Below are 25,771 nucleotides of genomic sequence, written 5' to 3' on the forward strand. Positions count from 1 at the left end.
CCAGATGTACACATGGTCACCTAATGAATTCTGCACCTAAGCCAATCTGTCACTATTGCCAATCTCCACTAAGCGTTCTACACATCCTTGTGGACTGCCCTCACTACAATAAACGACGCCAAGAACTGGGCATGGAAGGCAACATCAAAGATATATTATCGAACCAGAGCCAAGTCATCACAGCTATCCAGTTCCTGAAGCTAGAAAACTTATTAAATAGTATATAACTATAGTATATAATATGTAATTGTACCTTTATAATTGTATCCACGGTGCCTCGTGCTAATGGCCGAAGCTGTCACAAGCACGTTAAATTAAATAAAAAAAAAAAAATTATTTCTGAATAAATAATTTACGTAGCAAACTATTTTCTCGTAAGTACAGAATAAAACAATAGACTGAATTGTTAAACACATCTCGAAGCAAGAAAAAAATTATTGAATAGGTAGGTCATTTTGACTTCCCACTTGATACATCTAAAAAATATTTCTCGTAGAAATATCAAATCGACCGCAAGAACTGTTATTTCTAGTGTCATAACACAAAGAGGTCATGTAGTCTTCATAAAGCTAAATAATTACTCAGAGAACAATGGTCTTTTATAATTATGATCCAATAGGTTAAGTTTACCCTTTGAATATATGTTTAAAACTTCAATTCAATTTTGAAGTTATAGTATGTATTATTTAAAGTCTTCTGAAAGAACAAAATATATTTAAATTACTTGTTTGAATTGATTGCTTAAAATATATTTAAATAAAATTTTAAAATGCCTGCATTTAATATATTCATTTTTCAATAGATATATCTAAAATAATAAATAATTTTATAAAAAGCATGAGTTTCTTTCATGTAAAGACCCTGTATAATATAATTGAAAATAATTCATGTTCGTTGAAACAACACTGGCAATAATCACGCGGTTAGATGTCAGAAGTGAAGTTATGTCAGTCATGTGTCATCAGCCGAAAAGATAGTCGAAAATTAGGTTATAACTTCTGCCAATGGACTGTGTGGGTGGTAGAATGCCTCAGATTTTGTAATATGGGGTTTTTAAATCAATTCTAATTTAATTTGTTTTGAAAGGTAAACGTATTCGTACAGCTGTAATGATTTAATTACATAAGTTATCTTTGTTGGATTGTCGAGTACTTACATTTTCATCTAAAACACCCAATTAGTGTACTGATTTAGATTTTGGTGTTTAATTAAAAATTTTAGGTAAGTATTTAATATCTTCTTGTAATTCATCTTCCAATTTATGATCTTATTTTTAGGAATTTTAGAAGATAGATAGATTTTTAATCTTAGGACAAGCAATTTATGGCTTTTTACTATGTATTGACATAATAGTTTAAGGTAAGACAGCATATATTTATATTACTGCATAGGTTTTTTGTGTTAATTAGGATATTTATAGCTCAAAATAATTTCTAAAACATTAGAATATTTTCTTTAAACTATTTTTTTTATTGTTTAAAATAAATGTTTAATACAGATAGTATACATCAACTAGTCTAATATTTAAAAGTAAATAAGTTTCAATCTATTTATTAATGTCTTTACAAGATTATTGACATATAGATGGCTCATGTTATCTTTGTTAGTTCTAATATTGTCTAATTATGCTAATCATTAGTAGGTCAATAGTGCTTATATTGTGGTACCTAAATAATTTATGTTTTGTATATAGTTAGTGGAGATTGTGAATGTAACAACAGCTTTTGATATTTAAACAATTGAGTGATACTTCTCGAGAATAAAAAAATCTCTTTATCAAGGTGTAATAATTTATGTTTGATAATTGTTTTGAAATGCAATGCTTAGGTTATTAGATCCAACCTAAAGTTGACCCTATGATGTCTTATTATCCAGTGTAGGAAATTCGAACAAACAGTATAATCTGTTTTACTAAATTTTTTTTAGGTAAGAATGCAATAAACCATTTTTTATTAATCAAATAAGAAAAAAATGGTTGATCATCTAGTTTTTAGTAAAACTCTATAATTATTATTTATAGTTTACCTATCCTTTATTTTGAAGTAAGTATATGAATGATTTTACGCATTTATGTGACTTAGGTTGAGAACCTGTGGTTTCTGGCATTTGCCATATCACAGATAAGTTTAGCAAATACCTTTCTCCTGATAGTGTTTATCAGTCTTCTTTTTGTTTAAGTGCTGTCTCTGCTATAAAGGTTGTCTATTATCATTTGCATTAACCCTTTCGCAGTGGAAAACCACCATAATTGCCAAAAATGTCCTGTCTACCCAGTAGACAGGAAGCAACTCAAGTCAAATACATAGAGGACAGGACATGTTTAAATACAGTGAATTATTGTAAATTCAAGTAAATGATTCATTTACTAGTAGAATTGCTTGCTACAGCAAGTTGCATTTTATATGTGCTACTGCAATTTGATAACTTTTTATGTTTATTTGAGTGTTGCTTTAGTTTACAACAAAAAATTCATTGGATGGTACACCAGGTGTAATACAATCTACTTCAACAAAAATTTATGAAGGAACAACAAAATGTAATATATTTTTAACACAGGAGGTTCAATGTTTCAGAATAGGAAACGAAGCGCTGTCTGTGCATGTCCAGCCGGCACATCCTAGTAAACCAGTGCTGCACCCAAAGGGTCAATGAAGGTTGATTATCATCAATTTTAACACAGCTGTGCATTCACTTCACATTTTTCCTCCCTATGCTGTGCTTAGCTCTAATATTTTCCTACATAATGAATTATTGTTATAAATGATAAATACCTCTACATGTAAAATGTCCTGGTTTAATTGTGAATGCTATTCATTTTTGTTTTTTCAACCCTTGGAATATTTTCTAAGCAGGTATTTTATCATTCCAAATTATTTTCAAGACTCTTAGATATGGTGACATCTCAAACGAATTGTGTGTTTTGCTTGCACATCTCTACACCAGACAAGACAGAAAAGAAAATGTTTCTTTTGATTTTTGTTTAACGTAAACATATTCAAGCATTCTTGAACTTCTTTTTATTTTGATTTATCGTGTGTATTCATTTGTCTAGTTAATATTTATTTATAAACAGTTGTAGTTTTGTGCACATTCACTACATTCATTATTTACAAATAATTTAATATTGCTATGCTTCTTTGTCCTCGTCATCAGTGGTACTTGCGGAGACCCTAGTTGATTCCCAATATTGTCTAGTTTGTATTGCCAGTCGTTCCCATTTATTACCAACCATTTACCACTCCAATATTTCTCACGTCTTCATTCACACCTCTATTCACCTGTGTTGGCTTTCCCCTTTCCCCTGTTATGTTTTCAACAAATATTGATAATTGGGTTCAACTGGGAGGATAGTTTTCGTTCATTCTGGATAGATCTCCTGCTTATTGTGGCCTACCTACCTATTTTTCTAAATGATATTACATCTCTGCCATCTGCTATTTCTTTATATTTCTTATAGTACTCACAGTTATGTCTTTTCCAGATACCGTTTTCACATATTATCCAGATATTATTACGATATTTCATTTAAAGATATATATGTAGTAGATGGTTTGCATCTATTTTAGACATAGTCCATGTTTATGACCTATATAACAGCACTAGTAGGATGAGTGTCTTATATATTGCTTGTATCCTTCTTTTTATTATTCTATTTCTCCTTTCTGGGTCATAAGGGAACAAATATATTTTATATGGGCATCATTAGTTTAGTTTTATCTTTGTTTATTGTGAGATCCATATTGTCTAAGGCAGTTAGTATACTATCAAGTGTTATGTTGAAAAAAGGCATGCAAACCCTCTGTTATTCATTTTTGGTCATTTAATCCTCATGTGCAAAAACATTTGTCCTAATTATCTTTTCTGAATCAGAATTTGCCAATATTTTTGTACATAAATAAAAATATAGCCATAGAAGTGCAGTAAACATATAGTTTTTAAAATAAACTTTTTGTATCATAAATTCTATTATAACTGTGTCACACACTTTTTTTCATGAATTTTAATTTTTGAATGGCTCCTGTGTAAATTTACATATGTCCTTTCTGATCTTTTTTGTTTTAAATTGTGTTTTACTGTGACAGTTAATCTTATTTTGATTGTAAACTATTTTCCTTTGTTTCAGATTATCAAAAGTGACTTAACAAAACGTAAAGACAAAACCAATCAAGGTATTTTATTTTATTTTTCATAAAATTGAGTGTTATACAGTTTTTTAACAACTCGCAGCTTATAACCCTTATTGACTGTGATAAACCACTATGTGATAAGGATCAAAATAACTTTTGAATGTTTTGATTTGTGTTAAAGTCTTCAACCATGGATAAAGGGGACCAGAAAAAAACTTCATCAAAACATTACGGTGCAAACGAAACAAGCTCAAATTCTACCTCGTCGGTGCTCATGGTAGGCCCGAACTTTAAAGTGGGCAAAAAAATCGGATGTGGAAACTTTGGTGATCTACGCTTAGGTAAAAATTTGTATACTAATGAACATGTGGCTATTAAATTGGAACCATTTAAAACCAAAGCTCCTCAGCTTCATTTAGAGTATAGATACTACAAACTATTGGGTAGTCATGAAGGAGTACCTGATGTTTACTACTTTGGCCCATGTAGTAAATTTAATGCATTGGTGATGGAGCTGCTGGGGCCTAGTTTGGAAGACTTATTTGACATTTGTGATCGTAAATTCACCTTAAAAACAGTATTGATGACAGCTATTCAACTGTTGCATCGAATAGAGTATGTTCATTCAAGGCATCTCATCTACAGAGATATTAAACCAGAAAATTTTCTTGTTGGGCGTACAGGTAGTCACAGAGAAAGAGTTATACATATTATAGACTTTGGATTGGCCAAAGAATACATAGAACCTGAAACAAGTAAACATATTCCTTATAGAGAACATAAATCATTGACTGGAACAGCGAGGTACATGTCAATAAACACGCATCTGGGCAGAGAACAATCTAGAAGAGATGATTTAGAAGCACTTGGTCATATGTTTATGTATTTTCTTAGAGGATCCTTACCATGGCAAGGACTTAAGGCTGATACTCTAAAAGAACGTTACCAAAAAATAGGTGATACAAAAAGGGAAACTTCCATTGAAAGCCTCTGCAAAGGTTATCCTGAAGAAATGGCGACATATTTACGGTATGTTAGGAGATTAGATTTCTTTGAAACTCCCGATTATGAATATCTAAGAGGTTTATTTGCGGATTTATTTAAAAGTAAGGGTTATGTTGATGACAACGAGTTTGATTGGTCTGGTAAAACGACAAACTTATCAGCTGGATCTCTACCTACTGCCACTCAAGAATTCGCCATATCACCGCTTCGTGAGAAACGGGCTATCAACACCAAACCAGAAAACTCCAAACACAGCACCTTAGGAAACCTCACTCCTGCTGATCGCCCAGGATCTGTTATGGTCATCAATTCCACCAATGGGGATCTGCACGCAGATAATTCCATGGCACATAGTAATACACCCATTACTCAGACGAAAGAGGTGGAAATCGTAGAAGAGACAAAATGCTGTGGTTTCTTCAAAAGGAAAAAGAAGAAGAAAGCAGTATCAAGTAAGTGAGTAGTATATACTGTAAGAGAGAAATATGTCACGTTGTTGTAGGTCAGCACTGTACCTAGTTGTTAAGACTGTCTATATTTTAATTTTATTTCTAGCAGCTGCTTAATTGTTATACAAATTAGTCTACGGACTGTGTAGATTGAATAAATAATACAGTTCTAGCATATTGGGGACATATTTTTTATTAAAACGAATATTTTTACTTGCAAATTCGTTCTAACAGACTATCTGTCTCTTAATAATGGATCACACGCGAGAATATCAAATGTTTCATCATTTTTTTTTTAATTTTGGACCAGATTTTTATATACCATGTAACAGATAGCTGCTCTGAATAAATGCAGGATCATCATTCTCACCCACTGTCTGATATTCTTCAGCCAAGGTATCGTTCGACGTTCCTGAGCTCTTATCTTGGAAAATTAGCTGAATTGGTTGGTACTTTTCAAGTATAACTTTCTGATTTTCATAGCACGCATACATTTCAGACCTTTTTACACGTTGGATCACCAGAGTTATTTGTGGATGGATAGACGCAAGTCTGATCATTGGGCTTCGTCAATGTTTAAACTTCTACTCCATATAAAAGGATGGAAAATACATAACATCTCAACATATGTTCTTGCGTCAATGTTTTAATGGATAATACTATAATTTTTCTGATGATGTTGAAGGCAGATCTCACCTTTTCTATGCGACATTTAATCTCCTGTGAATGACCAATCCTCACAAGTGTATTTTGAGTGCGTCCTAGATATGTAACTCTCTACTAGCTCCAAAGTTTGTTTATTTGACAAAGTTGGTGTTATATTTTGCTTAATATGTATAAGAGGTTTGGTTTCGAAATGTGGGTCTACAGAATAATTCTACTTGTATCCTGGAGAGAACACAGAACCAACTTGTCAATTCTTGATGAGCTTAAAATAAAAAAGGTTATCAAAAAAAGTGAACCGAGCATACCTAAATTACTTCTTCTACATAGTCAGAAGAAAGGAGGACTGTGAGATTGTTGATTGATTGAGACAAGATCTGACACATCTAAAACGAGACGAGTACTAGAAACAACAGAGATGAAAATACTCCGACGAATATCAGGGAAGAGTCTGTTGGATGGGGAGAGAAGCGAAAACATCGAAGAGCATGCAATATAGAAGACATAAATGGATGGGTGACAAAAAAGGAAACACGAGTGGAACGAACACATTAGTAGAATGGCAGAGGATAGGATAGTATGAATAGCATGAGATAAGTTACCAAATGGACGAAGAAGTATTGGCAGATTCAAGAAAAAGATGGTGCGATAATTTAAACAATTCTATACATATAAGAAGGAAGAAGAAGAGGATGATATATTCAGTGAGTTCTATTTTTTGTAATCCTAAGGTAACCTACGTAGTAAAAGAAATTTTTAAAATATCTTAAATATTTAATAACTTTTGTTAACATCTGAAAATTGAACCTTCTGTCATATTCATATTTAAATCCTTTCCGCCATTTTGTACATAATATTCATAATACGATTTTCTCTAATAGGTGTAAGTGGTATATTGCAAATAAGAGGCATTTTTAAATTATTCCCTTTGCGTTTGTATTATCAATACAATGTTTTAGATTGTCTTAAAGTAAAAAGGATTTGAAGAATTTTTATACATCAAAATTTCAAAGGATTTCATGTTTACTGTTTTGATTTTTTTCCATTTCAAACAAATCGTTAACAACTGAGTTTTGAAGTAGGTATTTATATTCAGACCCAACATTGATTATTTTATAGCATTTCAATCTATGCTTCGTCATGCGATTTGTAATTTTATATTTAGCATTTGGCATTTATGGTATGTTTGTTAAAAAAAAAAACTTAACTTAACTACTCTTAACATTTCTCAAAAACAGATTTATTTAGTCATCAATATCTATTTTGCCCTCTTCAAAGCAATCTCCCCCAGATATAATTTACGTGTGAAAGTGCTTTTGGCAATCCTAGTACTTCTTCTTCTTCTTCAGTGCCTTATCCGGTCCGGATGTTGGCGATCATGAAGGCTATCATGGTTTTGTTGACTGCTCTGCGAAACAGCTCCGTTGAGGTCATCCCAAACCATTGTCGGAGATTTTTCAACCACGAGATACGACGGCGTCCCGGTCCTCTTCTGCCAAATACTTTACCCTGCATAACGAGTTGAAGAATTCGATATTTTTCTTCGTTCCGCATCACGTGGCCGAGGTACTCAAGCTTACGTTGTTTAATTAAATTAAGCACTTCTTTTTCTTTTGTCATGCGCTGTAGGACCTCAACGTTGGTGACATGGTCCACATAAGATATTTTTAGTATCCTTCTGTATATCCACATCTCGAAGGCTTCGATTCGTTTTTCAGTGGCTTGCGTCAGTGTCCAGGCTTCAACTCCATATAATAACACTGGAAAAACGTAGCACCTCACTATCCGCATCTTGGTCCCCAAACTGAGATCACTGTAGCACAGCAAGGATCTCAACTTGATAAATGTAGACTATGCCATTTCAATTCTGGATCTAATCTCTTGAGCGTAGTTCCATTGTACGTTGATTGTAGTACTTCTGATATGCATTTTTTTGGCATGGTTTTGAACTCGTCTAGTAAGTCCTAAAATATCAACATTTTTCGTCCTGTGTCTTGTGTTGATGTAAGGTACTCTGTCTTTTTTCCTATTTCGCTCTACACCACTCTCAGTTTGTTTATTGAACGTTTTTTCAAGGTCAATGTTTCAGTACCGTATCGATCACAGGTAAAAGACATTGCTCGTACACTCTCCTTTTCAAACAAATAGAAATGTTCGACTCAAATACATTTCTCAGCTTCCCAAAAGCCGCCCAGACCAATATGGCAATATATCTCGCAAGTTTGGTTATCCTTACCAATTCTTATTTCATGACACAATTATTTATATTCATGATTGTGTTCTATTTCTTTTCCATCTACCCGTAAATTATTACTCGCTATCAGATTGGTCAATAATTTTGTTTTTTGAAAATTGATATGCAGGCTAACGTTAGTCGCTGCTTTCCTCAACTCACGATTTTTTGAGCCTCGCCTAGGTTGTATTTAAATTACTGTTGTAAATAGTTTAGGAGTAATAATAGGTATCTCCTTGTCTGATTCCTAGTGATACTTATCTGTGTATTCGTGTAGTTTTAAGTTTGCAGTCGCATTTTTATATATGTTAGATCAACCTGTTAGATTATGACAAATGAATCCAGATATGCTCTCCTTCACGCCATCCTGCAAGGAAAAATATTTGGAAAACGAGGTACAGTAAGAAGAAGAACATCTTGGTTAAAGAACCTCAGAATCTGGTTCAATACAACATCTGTGCAGCTTTTCCGCGCTGCTGCAGATAAGATAAAGATTGCAATGATGATCGCCAACATTCGTAACGGATAGGCACATCAAGAAGAGATCAGCCTGGTATATAATATGTAGTCCACCCTGCTTCGATGTAATAATGCTAGTTTTGCAAGAAGCTCAACATTGTCGAAAGCTTTTTGGAAATCGTTATCTCAAGTGGTTTATTATATTCCATTGATCTCTCTATTAAAGTCTTAATCGTTTGCGAATGATCGTTTGTCTCGAATCCACTTCCAAAACCAACCTGCTCACGAGATTGATAAAAGTCTAATTTATTGTCCAATTGGTTACACCTAGTTGCCGAAATACTCATAATTTAGTATACCACAATTCCGAGCTGTACCCAAACGTTTATACCTAATTGTACCAGACTATTGTAAATGTATCTGACGAACCAGACTATTGAAATCGAAGTTAACAAAACCTTCGCTCTTGACCGAACTTGGCGTGGTTTTTTTCGGTCTTGGCTCTTCTGGCAGCTTCCAATAGGATGATTGAAGTTTGTTTTCGACGTCATAATCATATACCCATGATTCGCCACCAGTTAAGATCCTTCTGACCAAATCTGGATCGTAATAGACGTCTGCAACAACTCCTGACGCGACGGTTCTTTTGGTCAAAATTTAGCAATTTCGGAACAAACGTCGATGTTCAAAACATTCGTCTTTATTTCTGATAGTTATTCGACGATTTTCCGTAACAGTTTTCGTCACATTTTCTTTAACGTTTTCATCGCTTGTTGACGTGCTGCAGGCCTCCTGTGAATCGTGTATCACTGGTATATATATTTTTGCTTAAAGCAGGAGAGAAATTTTTTGTACACAAAATTTAATACATATTTCTTCATCCAGTTTTTTACCAATAGCATAAAATCACCTAAACACGTTTAATCTTTATATCTGTCAAAAGCAAACTAAAAATGCAAAATGGCTGATATTGTCAACTTATGTTGGCGACATGTGTACCAACATAACAAAAAAAAAACGGGTGTGGCAGTCCAGTGGGACTGTCGGTAGAAGTTATACTTCTATACACGCGTTCGCCGTTACAAATGTATATGGGAGTCAATCTGCACAATCATTACATATGTAATGCTATAGGTAAGAGAGAGCAGAAAAAGAAACAGAATTAGGTATATAGGTATATGGTGCATCGTTTGCTGTATATAAACAACATTTGACCTGTAATAGGAGTATAGTAAATGAAGGATTGAATCAATATTTTGATGAAAATGTATATTTTTATTTTCATATACATATGTATGAAAGGAGTTGAATGCAAAAAAAATTTTTTACACATACTCTGCAGTAAAATTCATTGTTTATTTTGTTATTAATATAAAAATACAATACAATACACTGCAACATAATTAAATCTAATAATACAATACAAATTAAAAAGCAATATTCATAAGTATTTAAAAATGACAATATACATAACTTACTTACGCATATGTTTAATTTACCATGATAATATTATTAATAAAATAAAAATATTGTTTCGTGATACAACTGTCAATTTGTCTGACATTGACAGATACAAAATTTAATTGTTGTTTGTGGTGTATATAAGTACACATTTGAACTTTCTGCAGATATTTACAAGTTTTAATCTATAATTTAACATGCCTAACGAGGCTCAAGACAAATCTGAACGGAACATTTTTATTCTCGAGAGAGAAAGAGAGAGAAAATATATTTTCTGTCTCTCTCTTACCTATATTTTACATATGTAATGATTTTGCCGATTCACTCTTGTACAAATTTCCAACGTCGAACGCGCGTATAGAAGTATAACTCCAAAAACTTTTTTAAGAAACCTCTGTAATATACATACATTTCCACGTTCTTATCATAAGAATTTAACGAAATTTGTAAATACAGATACAGATATCAGTAGAACCTTATTCAAATCTAAATAATCCGTATGCTAGAATTGTTTATTGGGTGACAGTATATATTGTTAGACTTACTTGTGACGCAGGCTTATATCCGATGTCCTGTGTGTTATCTGAAAGTACACAAAAATGTTAGGTTGTCTTCTTGACTTATTACGTATATAAAATATAGTTTATTCTTTATGCTAGTCTCTCAATATCGACCAAGATATATGTATAACCCTAAGAGCAGTCTCTTCAGTGCTGCATAAAGTTCTTTTAGCTGAGGGCTAGGTTTCAATAATTCGATGAAGCTGATATTATAATTGAATATATATAGATATTGACTGGTATTTCAATAACTGAGTATTTCTAAGTCGAAATTCTTTTCTATATATTTTTATTCGTTTAAGAATATTTAACCTTTCACTTTTACATAATAGTTGTCTTGATTGTTGCGTTCTAAAATTTCAACAAATGCTTTTTCATACATAAATCACATAATGTTGGATAGCAAATTTATGCAAGCTCTTGTGGATCTAGTATATATTAAATCGATATCTAGTATACCTTGAAATGTTGACATTCTTATCAAAATAACTAATAGTGCATAGCGGATTCGAAAAACGTTAGAGCCCTTAGCAACTATATGCAGCATCAAAGAGTAGTTCTTGGCATATGTATTCTATTTTAAAATATTAAATGAATTTTTTTAAAAGGTTTCCTTCTTTAGGAAATTACCAATTTTTTACCTGTATTTTAGAATGGAAAATATTGTATTATGTTAAAGGTTCTTTTAATTATACAAGGCGACTTACTTGATATTTTATGAGAAAGTATTATAATTTTTAAAGTATGGAAACAATTTTAATAGAATAAAATTAAAAGAGTAAATGAGTATTTTGTTATAATCGCTGATCGAGAATCTTCACGTGAATCCATCTACTTATATTACAGATCTTTTGCAAAAGAAATTAATAATTTCTTATGTAAAGATTATGAGCATCAAGACATTTTAGAAGATGAAACCTTGTAAGTAACACCCAAAAAACAAAAGAAAGGTTTCAGGCACCACGAGTGGGAGCCACTTAATCGTGAATCGTATAAACAGCTACCACGGTTAGGCTGTGGAGGAGTGGGCCGAATGGAAGTTGGGCAGTTGAGTGAGCAGAGTTATCTTGGTCGGGGTTCGAAAGAGCTAGACTACAAGTGGTTAGCGAGAACACGAAAGAGAAGACAATTTTGGGCACCACCCTATTTATGAAAGGAATAGGGAAACCTAATAAATGAGATAACGGGAAGGAAAGAAGACGAGAACGATAACCAGAAAGATACAAGATGATTACTACACAGTAACAAAACCGTAGAGAAAGGAGTAATTATATCCCGCGGTACACACTAATAATAAGATATATATGGAATATATAGAACTGGTATACCAGTGAAGTAATATTTGAGATATTCTATTAGGGCTTAAATTTTTATCTGAGAAGGGGGAATTTCGATGCTCATGCAAGATTAGTCCTAATTATGAATTAGGACAGAGAACCGTTTCGAGTAAAAGAGACTTTCTCTTCTTAAAACGATCTACTGTTATAAAAAAAAGCGGTGGCCTTATAAATAGCTTTAGAAAACGGACCGAGAGTTAATTGTAGCGGTTCTTGGAACTTGGTTCTTAGCAAGTAGATACATAAACAAGCAATTGAGTCGTTTATACGAAAGCAAGAATCTTATGAAAACAATGAAGTAGCCATGCTACGTTAATTAGAAATTGGGGCATATGCCCGTTCTGTTGATTTGTTAGCCAAGGGCGTAGCAAAAAAAAATTGGGAGAAATTGTGGGATCCTTTGAACATGCTTCAGCCTTAGTCTGAAGCTGAACTCGATAGAAAACTAATAGACGCCTTCGAAATTTGAGTATACAGGAAGGTACTGTGAATTTCATGAGGAGGTTCTCTAGGACATGAATAAACAAAAAGAACTAGATATTAAACACTATCAAAGAAAGAAATATGCATTAATTGATATGGGCTATTTCGACTCATAGTAAAAAGTAATATACAAGGTAAAAGGTCAGTTTGAAGACGCCAGAATTCATGGTTAAAGTACCTGAGGAGGTAGGTTGCCATTTGGATCACCAAATGGCAATCTACGGCGAAATAAGAAGAGAGGTTACGCCCAACTAAAGGGTGGAAGATTTTATATATAATAGAATATACCAGGAATCAGATATAAATAACAAATATTTGCAGCAGAGGGCAGGGCCGCACTTACTCTTGCGTATGATACCTGTAACTTACAGTAACTTTGGCAACACCCTGGTATGCTAAGTTTTTTGAAATTACCGCTCTGTTAATTCGTGCTATATCAAATGTCACTCTTCTTTTCGGGTATACTCGTATTCTTACGAATCCACTCACGATTTAACACACTTTCAAACAAATACGTACCATCTCTATCGAATTTTGGATGGACCTTTTCATGTATAGTCGCTGAAGTCTTCGCGTGGTGTCTCGTCGGTAATATTACTTTGTCTTTTATTGCTTATAACAAGCCGGTTAAATAGTGTTACCTAAAGCTAAATATAAACCAGTAATGTATATTATTTAATAATATCAGTGCTAATTTGGAACTTTTTTTGTCTTCCATCTTGGATAGTTTTTGTTATTTTAAAAACATAATTTTTTTACAATTCTCTTCCTATATATAACCTAAACTGAACGTTTTGTATTTTTTAATCTGTATGGTTCATAAATTAAGCTATATCTCTTAACATCCATCTTATTAGAGCATATCTTTTGTTTGTAAGTTTTTTTTATCATTCATAGATACATTTTTTGTATCTATAAATGTTTGCTTAAATTTGTAGATGAACTGATGATGTGTATGAATTAATAAACTACACGTCTTCAATAAAGGGATGAAGTAGCTGATATCTTTTTTTTTATTCTCTAACATTTGATCGAGAACCCTCCACCACCATCATTGTTTAATGCGTAGATTTCTAAACAAAATCCGATATGCGTCCCCAATAAAACATCTGTCGTCGTATCAGCTTTTTAAGAGAACATTATGATTCAATACTGACATAGGTAAAAGACATTTTAAATACTATCTATGTAATTAGGTTAATTTTGGATTTTTGGTTTAGTAAATAGCAATATAGAAATAAGATTAGTTAGACAAATATATTATGTTACGAATTTGTTAAGTCGCCTTGTATGTTTAAGAACTAAAATTTTTCGACTGTTTCAATCTAGTCTATTGAATTATTTTAAAAGTAGCATAGTCGTTACCGAAATGTGTCAGGTTTAAATACGTATTTACGATAGAAATTATTATTTCGACATACTTTGTACAAAATATTAAGACTTCAAAATTTGTTTTTATTGTTAGTATTTTAATTTTTATTATTGTATTATTAATAATTATTAATTTGTTATTGATAAGTTACTTTTAGTATATACACTGTTATGTTAATAAAGGATGATATATTTTCATTTCGATCCGAGATATTTGTTTCGTCAGCAAATTGTCAAGATGAACCAGTTTACTTTTAAGGTTGTCTTGCATAATTGAATTCCATTATTTACAGAAAGCAGTATTTAATTGTATCGCCATATATTTGTTATTTCGTTATTTTTGGTTTGAGCTGATGTAGACCCCATTCTATTTTCATTTATAAAGAATGTAAGCATAAAAATATTCATATATTACCCAATTTGTCACTCTTTTACACGTTTTTCGGGTTTTTGGTCTCAGAGAGGATTTGCAAAGAAGACAAGATGTGGATTACGTCCTTTAGTACATCGAACAAACTAACAAATGAGTTCATGAGGAAATATGTCAATACTCACTATCTTTAGTAGTTTTTATTTAATAAAGTTGATACATTTTGGGCTACCGGTTTCAAGGCCTACAATATTTGGCTCATCATCAGGCCCCAGTACGTTATTTTTATTTGTATTAAAAACTAAAAGCTAAAACAACATAAAACAAGCAATAAACAACTGAAACACAATAAATGACACTAAATAATAACCAATTGAGTGAGCAGGTATAACATTAATTATTGAGAGTAAGATTGACAAACCAAGTATTGTATTGGGACATTAGTGCCATTGGGTGTCACCAGTATGATGGAAGCTGCACTGAATACTTAGTCAGCTGTTAGTATAGGGTTTATTAGAGGAAAATTGTGTTAGTTGAATTGAATTTAATTTAAATTTTAATCTGTGACGAAACAATATGTATCTGATATGTAAGTAGTATTTGTGTCGTCGCAGATTAAAATTTAAGTTAAATTTAATTCAACTAATACAATTTTCCTCTAATAAACCCTATACTAACAGCTGACTGACTATTTAGTGCAGCTTCCATCAGATTGGTGACACCCAATGGCACTAATGTCCCACATAATACAATACTTGGTTTGTCAATCTCACTCTCAATTAATGTTATAGCTGCTCACTCAATTTGTTATTATTTAGTGTCATTTATAGTGTTTCAGATGTTTATTGCTTGTTTTATATTGTTTTAGCTTTTAGTTTTTAATACAAATAAAAATAACGTACTGGGGTCTGATGATGGGGCAAATATTGTAAGCCTTGAAACCGGTAGCCCAAAATTTACCAACTCTATTAAATAAACACTACTTAAGATTGTGAGTATTGATTCATTTACCGTATACTAGTATTATGGACTCACATTGGCAACCTTTTCATTAGATGTATAGAACTTTAAAATGGAATAAAACAAAAATATGTTTTTAAACTGGCATAACGAATAGTATATATGCCGCTGCTAGCGTGGGAATTCGTTCCAAAGCAACTCCTAAATCCGGCTTGCTCTAGTGGTTGGTGAAAATCTAGCTTATATTAACGGTGTTAGATCATACGATTTTGGAGGCCAATTTATAGGCCCGAAACGTGAAATTATGCGGTCATCAAAATGTTTCTTCAATAAATTGATTATGGCTCGTGCTGAGAGATACGCTGCAACGTTTTGTTGAAACCACAGTTCCTCCACATCAAGGTTATTCTATTAAGGAACGAAAAAGTCAGTGATCGTGGTTCTATACTGGTCACCATTAACTGTAACGTTCTGCTCAGCATTATTTTGGAAGAAGCACGGACCAATTATTCCATGAGTCCATAAAGCACACTCAACAGTTAGTTTTTTCTGGATCTAACAGTGTCTTCACAGTTATTTGAAGATGATCTACGCTTTATATTGTTTTGAAGCTATTTTCTTGTGGCATCTTAACACAATTTATTATTTTTATTGTGAATATTCCACAATTTTACTTTAAAATAAGTTTCTTCAAAATAAACTTATTTTCAAGTAAAATTATGGTTTATTCCCAATAAACATAGTAAATTACTTAGATCTTCACTCTAAATGAGGCAGTTGTGCATATTGATGCAACCATACAACCAACAGTGAGCTTCATCAATAAACAAAAGTTGGTAATACAAATAGGGATCAACAGAATCTACGCCTTGCTCGGTGATCGTGTGGTGTCAACTCTTGTACAAGTTGGTTTTTAAAGCATGAAAATCAATCCGTAAAATAGTTTCGAAACAAATTCAGATTTCTGCTTTAATCTGAACCTTTTAAAGTTGCAAGGTATAACAGACGTTGATAAAGATGTTAATAGAGACATGGGGAATCTAAAATTTGCATTCCACGACATGTCTATCAACTAAGCAGAAATCCTTAACGAATTTGTTTCTTATACTCATACAGAGTAGAACCGAATAAAATGAAAAAGACAGCAAAGATTTGATTTCACGCACAAAGCGTCTATGTATCTGTTGATACGTATTTCGACTTAATAAGTCTCATCAGAACAGTTATTCATAGGCGTTCTCAACGTGAAAAATAAATCTTTTCTGTCTTTTAAGAAGCAACAATAAAATGACTTTGTTATGGACGCAATAGCGACATCTGATAGAAAAATCCGTAAAATAGTTTCGAAACAAATTCAGATTTCTGCTTTAATCTGAACCTTCTAAATTTGCAAGGTATAACAGACGTTGATAAAGATGTTAATAGAGACATGGGGAATCTAAATTGGAATGCAAATTTTAGATCTATTAAATCAAATCAATTTTTACGGCATGTTTGCGAGTTCTGTCGATTTTCTTGACTGTAGACTTTTGACTTAAACATAACGGAGTAGAGTCCGAATAACACTTATCAAGCATAATCATTGTTATGCTTAAACAGTCTTTTTCTCATCAACAAGCAATGATTTTATTAACACTCAGATTTTAACATTGTTTTGAAAAATACAAAAATATCGTTACTTAAACCACTGCATCTTATAAACTAATGATTCGATTGAGCTCAAATTTTGACAGATTTGACGTTTGACAATTGACGTTTCTAAATTATATGGATACGGTATTAGTGACGTCAAGCTAAGGACTTATTGGGTGACGAGGTATCAAATTCTTTTCATAAATATTATTTCAATGCTTTTCGTCATTTGTTTGTTTCAATTGACTCAAATGACGGCCGTAATAAATAGGCGGCACACTAATTTGGCGTAATTGGAATTAGGAAACGGCACTCTAGAAAACCAACTCCATTGCTTTTTGTGGATAAGGTTTGGAGTCGCCATAAATTGACATTTTACGGCCGCTTAATAGCGGTACTGTTTTTCTTACAGAAACCTTAGATACAGAGGAAAAAATTAAAAAATAAGTATGCGCGTCCACAATATTTTTAAATTGAGAAATTACTATGTAAAGGTTTGATACAACAAGCATTTCAAAATAAACCTATTACGGGCTATGTAGCACGGCCACTAAGGCACTAAGGCCTGGCGCATATTAAACCCAGCCGAGGCTCAACACACGCCGAGACCACGGGCGACTCGTGCATTTATTTTTCTAACACAGCGCATATTGAGCGCAGTTGCTAAAATGACTTCAATCAAGAATCATTTGTTAATCAATTTACTGGTCTCTAAATCGGAAGATGAAGATGTTATGATTATGTGCAATTTAATTGAAAATTAAATAAAAGGAAGAAAAATCAGTATTTAAGAAGAAGAGACAGCCATGGAAGTTATCTAAAGAAGTTGCAGACAACGTTTTCAAGGAATCTTTTCGCCCCAATCGAAGCCAGTTCTCGGAAGTCTATGGTATAATCCAAGATAATAGAGAAGGGGGAGAATGTAATGCTCAAATTGTACTGCACTGTAAACAAGGAGTAGTGGGAGTGGAACACGCACGCCACGAGCCACGAAAACTGCAGGCTGATGACAAACCTTTCCACGTGTGACCGGCGTGTGCATGAGCTGGTCGTAGAGCGGGTTCAATTTGCGGTACCTCGCTTCTAACCGTGCTTCACAAAACTGTCCACGCATTTCGCCGGCTTGTGCTGGGCCTCGGCCGGGTTCAGTATGCGCCAGGTTTAAGGGTACGTTCATACTGGAGACCATCGCATCGTATCCTCGCCTACAGCATAGCATTGACAGTGAACGCTCGCATTTAAAATAATGCATTTATTTTACCTGGCGATCGATAACATGGTACGATCCTGTGTTTAAAGTCGCTACGGCTAAACCCCGACCACGACAAGGATATGAATGTGAATCTGTGAAAGTGAATTTGTTTTTAGTTGAAAGATGACGTCAAAAAGATGGATGTATACTTTTATCGTAAATATGTTAAACAAAAGAGAAAACGATTTTGAGTGTCTCCTTTGTTATCAATAAGATCAACAAAAGGGCTATTTGCAACATTTTATGAAGAGTTATGTAAATATGATGAAAATGTTTTCAATTGCACAAAAATGTCTGTGAAAAGTTTTGATGGTGGGAATTTTACATAATTGTTTTTCCTTTAGAACATAGAAAAATTTCTATCTAATACCAATTCGTGTTTTTTGAGGTTTTAATAGACTACACATTCGTATATAAGTACTACTGAACATTTTATACACCCTGTATTAAAAGCAGCTCACCTTTTTGGTATAATAAACATGGCAAAATAAAATTTTAAGATTATATTGACCTTTGATATTCCAGTTTTAACTTTTATTGGCATTAATTGGATGTAGTGGGCTAGACAAGTTGTTTATTGACGATATAACAAATGAGCCAGTTTGATACTTACTAAAAAGCGGAAATCAAAAATGTATCAGATCTGTTGGCGATTAATTTAATAATATATTCTAAATACCTCTGCTTTTAATACCAATTTATTAAAATGTATTTTTTTTAATTACAATGTTGTCATTATGTTCGTCATCGGTGACATCTGACATTTTAGAGTAAAGCCAGAGTATTTCTAAAAGTGAATCGAATCTGTACTAAGAGATATATAAGAAAAAAATTAAAATATTTTGTACCGAAAGATCGTGTACAGATGCAATATTTATTATAAAGCTAATTACGGAAAAATCACTAGAGTATAATAGACCAGCATTTATGTGTCTGATTGACTTAAAGAAAGCTTTTGACAGAGCAAGACAAGATGTAATACATCTTCTATATAATAGAGAAATTCTCTTGGGTATTATCAAAACTATTGAAAATATCTACCAAAAACAACAGATGGAAGTCTGAATAGAGACAACTTCCAGAACCTATAAACGTAGGCAACGGAATTAGACTCTTTAAGTTCTATACTCTTCAATTTAATCATGGATGAAGTCATCACAAGTATCAACAAAAGAAGAGGATATAGATCGGGAAACACAGAAGTAAAAATACTCTGTTACGCAGACGACGCAATATTGATAGCTCAAGATGAAGATAGTCTACAAAGACTAGTGCACAGATTTAATATAAGAGAAAATTACTAATATGACTATCTCAACTCAGAAAACAAAAGCAATGACAAATAATTAACAAAATGTAAGCTAGAAATTAAGTCTGAAAGTCTGAAATCAAAAAATTAAACTCCTTTGAGATGTGGTGCTACAGGAGAATCCACAGAATATCGTGGACTGAAAAAGTAACTAATATAGAGGTGTTACAAAGAATGTGAAGTCATAAAAACTGTTAAAATTAGAAAGATTCAATATCTGGGTCATATAATGAGGGGCGAGAAGTACGTATTACTTAGATTAATTATGCAAGGGAAGAGAAACCCAGGACGACGCAAAATATCCTTGCTAAGAAATTTGAGAGAGTGGTTCGGTTGCAGCTCATGAGAATTATTTAGAAGCGCGGCCAATAAAATTAAAATAGCGATGATGATTTCCAACCTCCGATAGGAGAAGGAACCTGAAGAAGAAGAAGCTAGAAATTGATGGCATCAGTATTGAACAAGTAATGGAAATAAAATGCCTTTGAATGGCCTCGCAAAAGTTACAGCACTCCATAGAGGTATCAATCTGCCAAACAAGCCGCGTTGCTTATAGAGAGGAAGAAGAAGTTTGTATTTGTTGACAGTTTTTAAAATCTTAAACCATATTGAATTAAGTGATATTATGTTAAGAATCGTTGGGCGTTGACAGTAGGTTGAAGAAAGACTATTTTAATTGTATAATATACGGAACCAGGGAAATATTTAACCAGTTTATTAAAGCAAATATACTTTAAAGTGATTGAAAACCTGCAGCTATTTAGCCATAAGATATAGGATCCTACGAATTTATAAGTTTACTGAGGAGATGCTTGTCCACGTTTCATGAATTATGTCGAGAGTATTCAGTAAAATGTAGCACCATTGCCTGCCACGTCCTCCAAATATGACTGATATTTTTTTTTTTCTAGGAGGCTGTATCGGTTATGTTTAAACAAATTCTAAAAATCACCTTTTTTTCTCCGAAAAACACTTTTTTAGATTTTTGGATTATTTTGAACAAAAAAGATCTCTTGTCATTTTTCTCGTAAAGTTTATTTTCGACTTATAAGTGATCAAGTGCCTAAATTGAAGTTTAAACATTCAGTTTCAATATTCTGAAGAGTAATCGGGACTTATTTCAATTTAGTATATTGTTTTTTAATTGTTAATTAAGCGCGTCCACTCGAAAACTATCAACTTTATAGAAAGAAAAGAGATTTTTTTGTTTAAAAAAATTGTTAAAACAATTTCTGCCCAAAAATTTCGCCCGACACCTTTCAGATTTGGTTAAAGGGGACATTTTTGAATAAGAATCCGCAAAGAAACCGAATCAGAAACATTTTTCCTATGGGAGCGGCCTCACAATCTTAACAGAATTTCAAACCTCTAAAGGCTGATGATGTGATTGTGCGGATTAACTCCATATATGTATTGATTGCTTCGAAACTATTCATAATTTAGTATATTGATGTTTTTCTGTTTTGTTTTCATTTTTTTTCTTTATTGTAGGACTTTTTCATTATTTTTTCTTGAAGCGCCACCAATTTTTTATTGAAATTTACTGAGGAACATGGATTACATAAATCCCTAATATGTGTGTTCTAAAATCGTTTTCTGGATCAATATTTTATAAAATAGCGATCGATGAGCTGTTCTTAGGAATCTTTTTGAATATTAAACTACTATTTAATTGGATAAATATTTTAGAATACCCATTTGAATAACTGGAATTAGATTTAGGTCGATGACACATGTTTCACGATATTTTTCATTAGTTTGGTGTTTTGTCTTTTTTTGTTCTTGAGATATCGATTTCTTTAAGTAGAACTTATACAATGCTTTATGTTCTATCTTTCCAGTAACATTTAATCGCCGGAATAAAACGATTCTAAAAATTAGAAGATATGAAAAAATATCTAAAAGAGAAAGCGTTTAGATGAAAATAATCCGAACACTACAAGTGAAACAGATAAAAACCGAAGACAGTTTAATTTGTTATTTTTTCTTCGTTCAGGTACACGGTGTAAAAAATGATTAGGTATTTTTAAAAAGAATCAAACTACAATTGCTTTTCTAATTTACGTTAAAAAGTACAGATACACAAAAATATTATATTAAAAAATCGATTCGTTAAAGTTGTAGTTATTTAACATTAGTAGAATAATTGAACCTGTCATGTCAAAAGGGCACAAGTCACACTTTTTTTGAATATCTCTTTTTGGTGCCTTTTTATTTCTTGAAGCGTTTTACATATTTTCTGTTTAAAGGGCACATCTTCATATACTAAAAGTCAACCTAAAGGGCAAAAAAATTGAATAAATTGCACGAATCCTGGACTTATGCCCCTTTCTAATGAAACTGAATGGAAGATTATTGAACTAGTGACCTTTTCGAACTGACGGATTCAATTGTATCAGTCGGCGGGAAGGCTCAGTGGACTCACAGATACACTTCTATCTATCTATCTATCTATCTATCTATACAAGGATTTTTACAGCTGTCGCCGCCTTCCTTCTTTCAGCCAACGTCTCCAGTCCTTTCTGTTCTGCCATTCTCCATCTCTAAGGTCTCGTCTTTCCATGGCCTCGTCCACTTCATCCCTTCATGATCTTCGGGCTACCTCTTTTCCTCCTTCCTATTGGGCTCCAATCCGAAATCTGTGCTATCCACCTTGTATGATCTGTTCTTCTCACATGTCCATACCAAATTAAACGTTTTTCTTCGATGTAGCTGAGTATGTCTTGTTCTACTGCCATTCTTCGTTTTATCTCCTCATTTCTGATGCGATCCATTTTTGTCACTCTGCAGCTTCTTCTCATGAACTCCATTTCAGTTGCTGTGATTTTGGACCTGTTTCGTTTATTTATTACCCAATTCTCTGCTCCATAGGTCATTATACTGCGTACCAAGGTGTTATAAATTCTCTTCTTTGTATTTCTGGTAATCTGTCTATCCCACAGTACCCCGTTCATTTGTTTAATACATGTTCTTGTCTGTGCTAATCTGCTGGTTATCTCTTGCTCGGTGGTTCCATTTTTTGAGAGTATGAATCCTAAATATTTGAATTTGCCAGTGCCGTTAATTTCCCTATTATCGTTCATTTCCAAGTTTCTCACTGGTTCTTGCTCTGTTGTTAAATATTCGGTCTTTTCTAGATTTATTTCCAGTTCATTTTTTGTGTATTCTTTTTCTAATTTTTGGAGCATATTGCACAGATCTTCTTCATCTTGAGCCGTTACCACTTGGTGATCTGCAAAGCTTAATGTGTACAAGAAGTTGTCCCGGATTGATATTCCCATCCCTTCACATTTCCTTTTCCATGGTTTTAATATTTGTTCGAGGAATATCTTGAACAGTGTCGGAGATGTAGAGCATCCCTGCAATAAGCCTTTTGTGGTCTTAAATTCGTTGGAGTATTTATTGCCGGTTTTAACTACTAACTTTTACCTTGTTGTTGTAAAGGTTTATTACGGCTTCTATTAACCTCTGAGTTATTCCGATTTCCTTCATCGTGTTCCATAGTTGTTTTCTGGGGACCGTGTCATATGCCTTTTTTAAATCTATGTATGCCATGTGTACTGGTCTATTTTTTGCCATTTTTTTTTCAATTAATTGTTGGAGTGTATAAATGTGGTCTATGCAAGATCTTCCTGCCGTGAACCTCGCCTGATCTTCTCCGATTTTATTTGAGATAGATTTTTCCAGTTTTTCTTTCAGTATTTTTCCATATAACCTGCCCATACATGCTATCACACTGATGCCTCTGTAGTTCCCGCATTTCCAGTGCGGGAGTGTTTAATTTACCAGGTTGATGGTTTAAATCACACGTTACACGTAATATGTATTAATTTCTCTTTCACGTTTCATCTCTCTACTGTTTCAATCGGTCAGAATCGATATTTAAATTTTAATGCGACTGAGGAGGGGTTTTATATTTCGTAGCGCTGAGATTTAGCTCGCACTCAGTTAAACCAGTATATACACTATGCAAGTACGCGTTGTTATTCCCATGTATTCAGTGAACCACAATTACAGGGAAGCATGTTTTGTATCGTTGTCGTTAGATTGAAGATGGCTCGATCGTGTTTTGTTAAGATTTTGCCAATAAAGCATTGTTTTTTGGGGGAAAAAAATTTGCCTTGCAATTTTTAGAAGGCACAGATTAAAGCGGAATTCTTGAATTAGGTTTCGAAAATTAGTCTACGATTTTATTATCAGATGTCGCTACATTGCGTCTATACGAAGCCATGTTAGAGTTGCTTCCTAAGACAGAAAAGATTTATTTCACGTTCAGAGCGTTTTCGAAAGCCGTTCTGATGAGGCCTATTGGGCCGAAATATGTATAAACGGATGCGCAAGCTCCCTGTACGTGAAATAAAATCTTAACTGTCTTTTCATCTTAACATCATTATCAACGTCTGTTTTGCCTTGCAATTTTTAGAAGGCACAGATTAAAGCGGAATTCTTGAATTTGGTTTCGAAAATTAGTCTACGATTTGATTTCATTGTTTTAGTTTTAGTTATTGGTTGATATTGCAGTCATCTCTTTTTGCATGTATCGATCATTTGATGTCATCATATCCGTTCTGTCCAACGCTTTTTCCAGTCATTTTAATTCTTTTTCCAAATAATGAGTTTTTATGACTTCTATGAACGAAGCCTACTCTTATCTGTTGATCTGGATATTATTTAGACTTTTCTTCGACTTTCTAAAATCATCTATTGTGTCTTTTACCCGATCTTGTAAATATATGTAATCTACTTATATTTATGTTATTACTTATTAATAAATTTTATTTACATTGAATTTTAAACAATATATTTATCGTGACAAGTCAAAATAAGCCAGTAGATAAGGGTATCGAATATACGTTAAAAAAATTAAGATAAAAATGTCACGTTTTATTACCTGTTTAATTATTGAACGGTAGAAATTCATTCATTAGCAAAACTTTATCTTTGAAAAATTTCAACCTTTTAAAAATACGTTTTTTTAAAATGTTTACCACTTTAATTGACGAATGTTTTTTTTTTCGTGTGTAATAAGTATACTGACGTCATAATTTTTTAGCATCTTAAGTACTCTATTATATGCGATTTGCTGCACATTGAACTTAGAGTGTTACTTCTAATCCGCGTGTTCGTTTTTTGTCATCTCTCAACCTTATTCTGAGTCTCTATGTATCTATATAAAAGGCTACCTAAGAAAGAAATCTGAACTACCAACTGACATTTTAATCATATTTTGTTGTTGAAGCTATACGGTTGATTTATTGCTACTTCCTCTACAAATTGATGATTCAAATATTTTTTTATTGTTTTGTGGTGGGGGTAGAATAGTTCGTCAGATCGTGACGTATGGTACATCATTGGAAAGAAGAGGGGGTATTGAATATGGCAGAAAAAACACACATGGCGGCATTGCCACAAGGGCAGTAAATCATATCTCCGTTGTTATTGGTCTGACTAGAGGGTGTGATTTGTTAAATGAAAGGGGAGGATATACCGAATATATTAAGATATAAGAAACAAACGATGTTAAGATATAAGAAACAAATGGCGATTACCGAAAGAGCACTACACAGTATCTTCATTATTAATGAACGTATAGCGATATACGAGATATCATAGGGCACTATGGATAAAAATAGATTTACTATAAGACAAATTTTGATTTATTGACTTAGAGAAATAAACAACTGATCGAATTCTAAAATGCGACATAGCAAATGAAAGGGGAAGATATATATTATACAGTAGACTCCCTCCATAACGAGAACTGAAATGACAGACTAATTACCTCGTTATAAGCCGATCTCGTTATATCAGACAATAATAATACTGTGCATACATATGAATCTGTAGTTTTCTAAACCATTAACTTCCTATAGTGAAGCCATTCGGAGCAAATAAGACGCTAATAAATATTGTTTGAATGGCGTTTTTGAAAAAAAGTTATTTACTTTTATTGTCAATGAAATATATTAAAACATAAAAGAGTTGTTTACTTTTATTATCAATGATATACGTTAAAACAAAAAATCTGTACTTATATTTTTTTCCAACTACATAATGTTTAGCGTATTTTCAAGGATAATATAAACTATTGCTTCTGCAA

At 32.9% G+C, this 25,771-nt stretch overlaps 1 protein-coding gene and 1 pseudogene across 2 annotated transcripts in view; one reads left to right on the top strand and one right to left on the bottom strand.

Annotated features, from left to right (window-relative positions):
- kkv (hyaluronan synthase-like protein kkv) overlaps positions 1 to 25,771 on the bottom strand; it is a 252,467-nt gene that overhangs the window by 169,500 nt on the left and 57,196 nt on the right. For both annotated transcript variants that reach the window (XM_072529113.1, XM_072529112.1), the window contains exon 2: positions 10,943 to 10,980. The gene's annotated coding sequence lies outside the window, so the exon portion shown is untranslated. The remainder of the gene's footprint in view (positions 1 to 10,942; positions 10,981 to 25,771) is intronic.
- On the top strand, positions 951 to 14,352 carry LOC140439290 (casein kinase I pseudogene; annotated as a pseudogene).

Source organism: Diabrotica undecimpunctata, chromosome 4 (genome assembly GCF_040954645.1).
Source record: "Diabrotica undecimpunctata isolate CICGRU chromosome 4, icDiaUnde3, whole genome shotgun sequence".
Taxonomy (NCBI): Eukaryota; Metazoa; Arthropoda; class Insecta; order Coleoptera; family Chrysomelidae; genus Diabrotica; species Diabrotica undecimpunctata.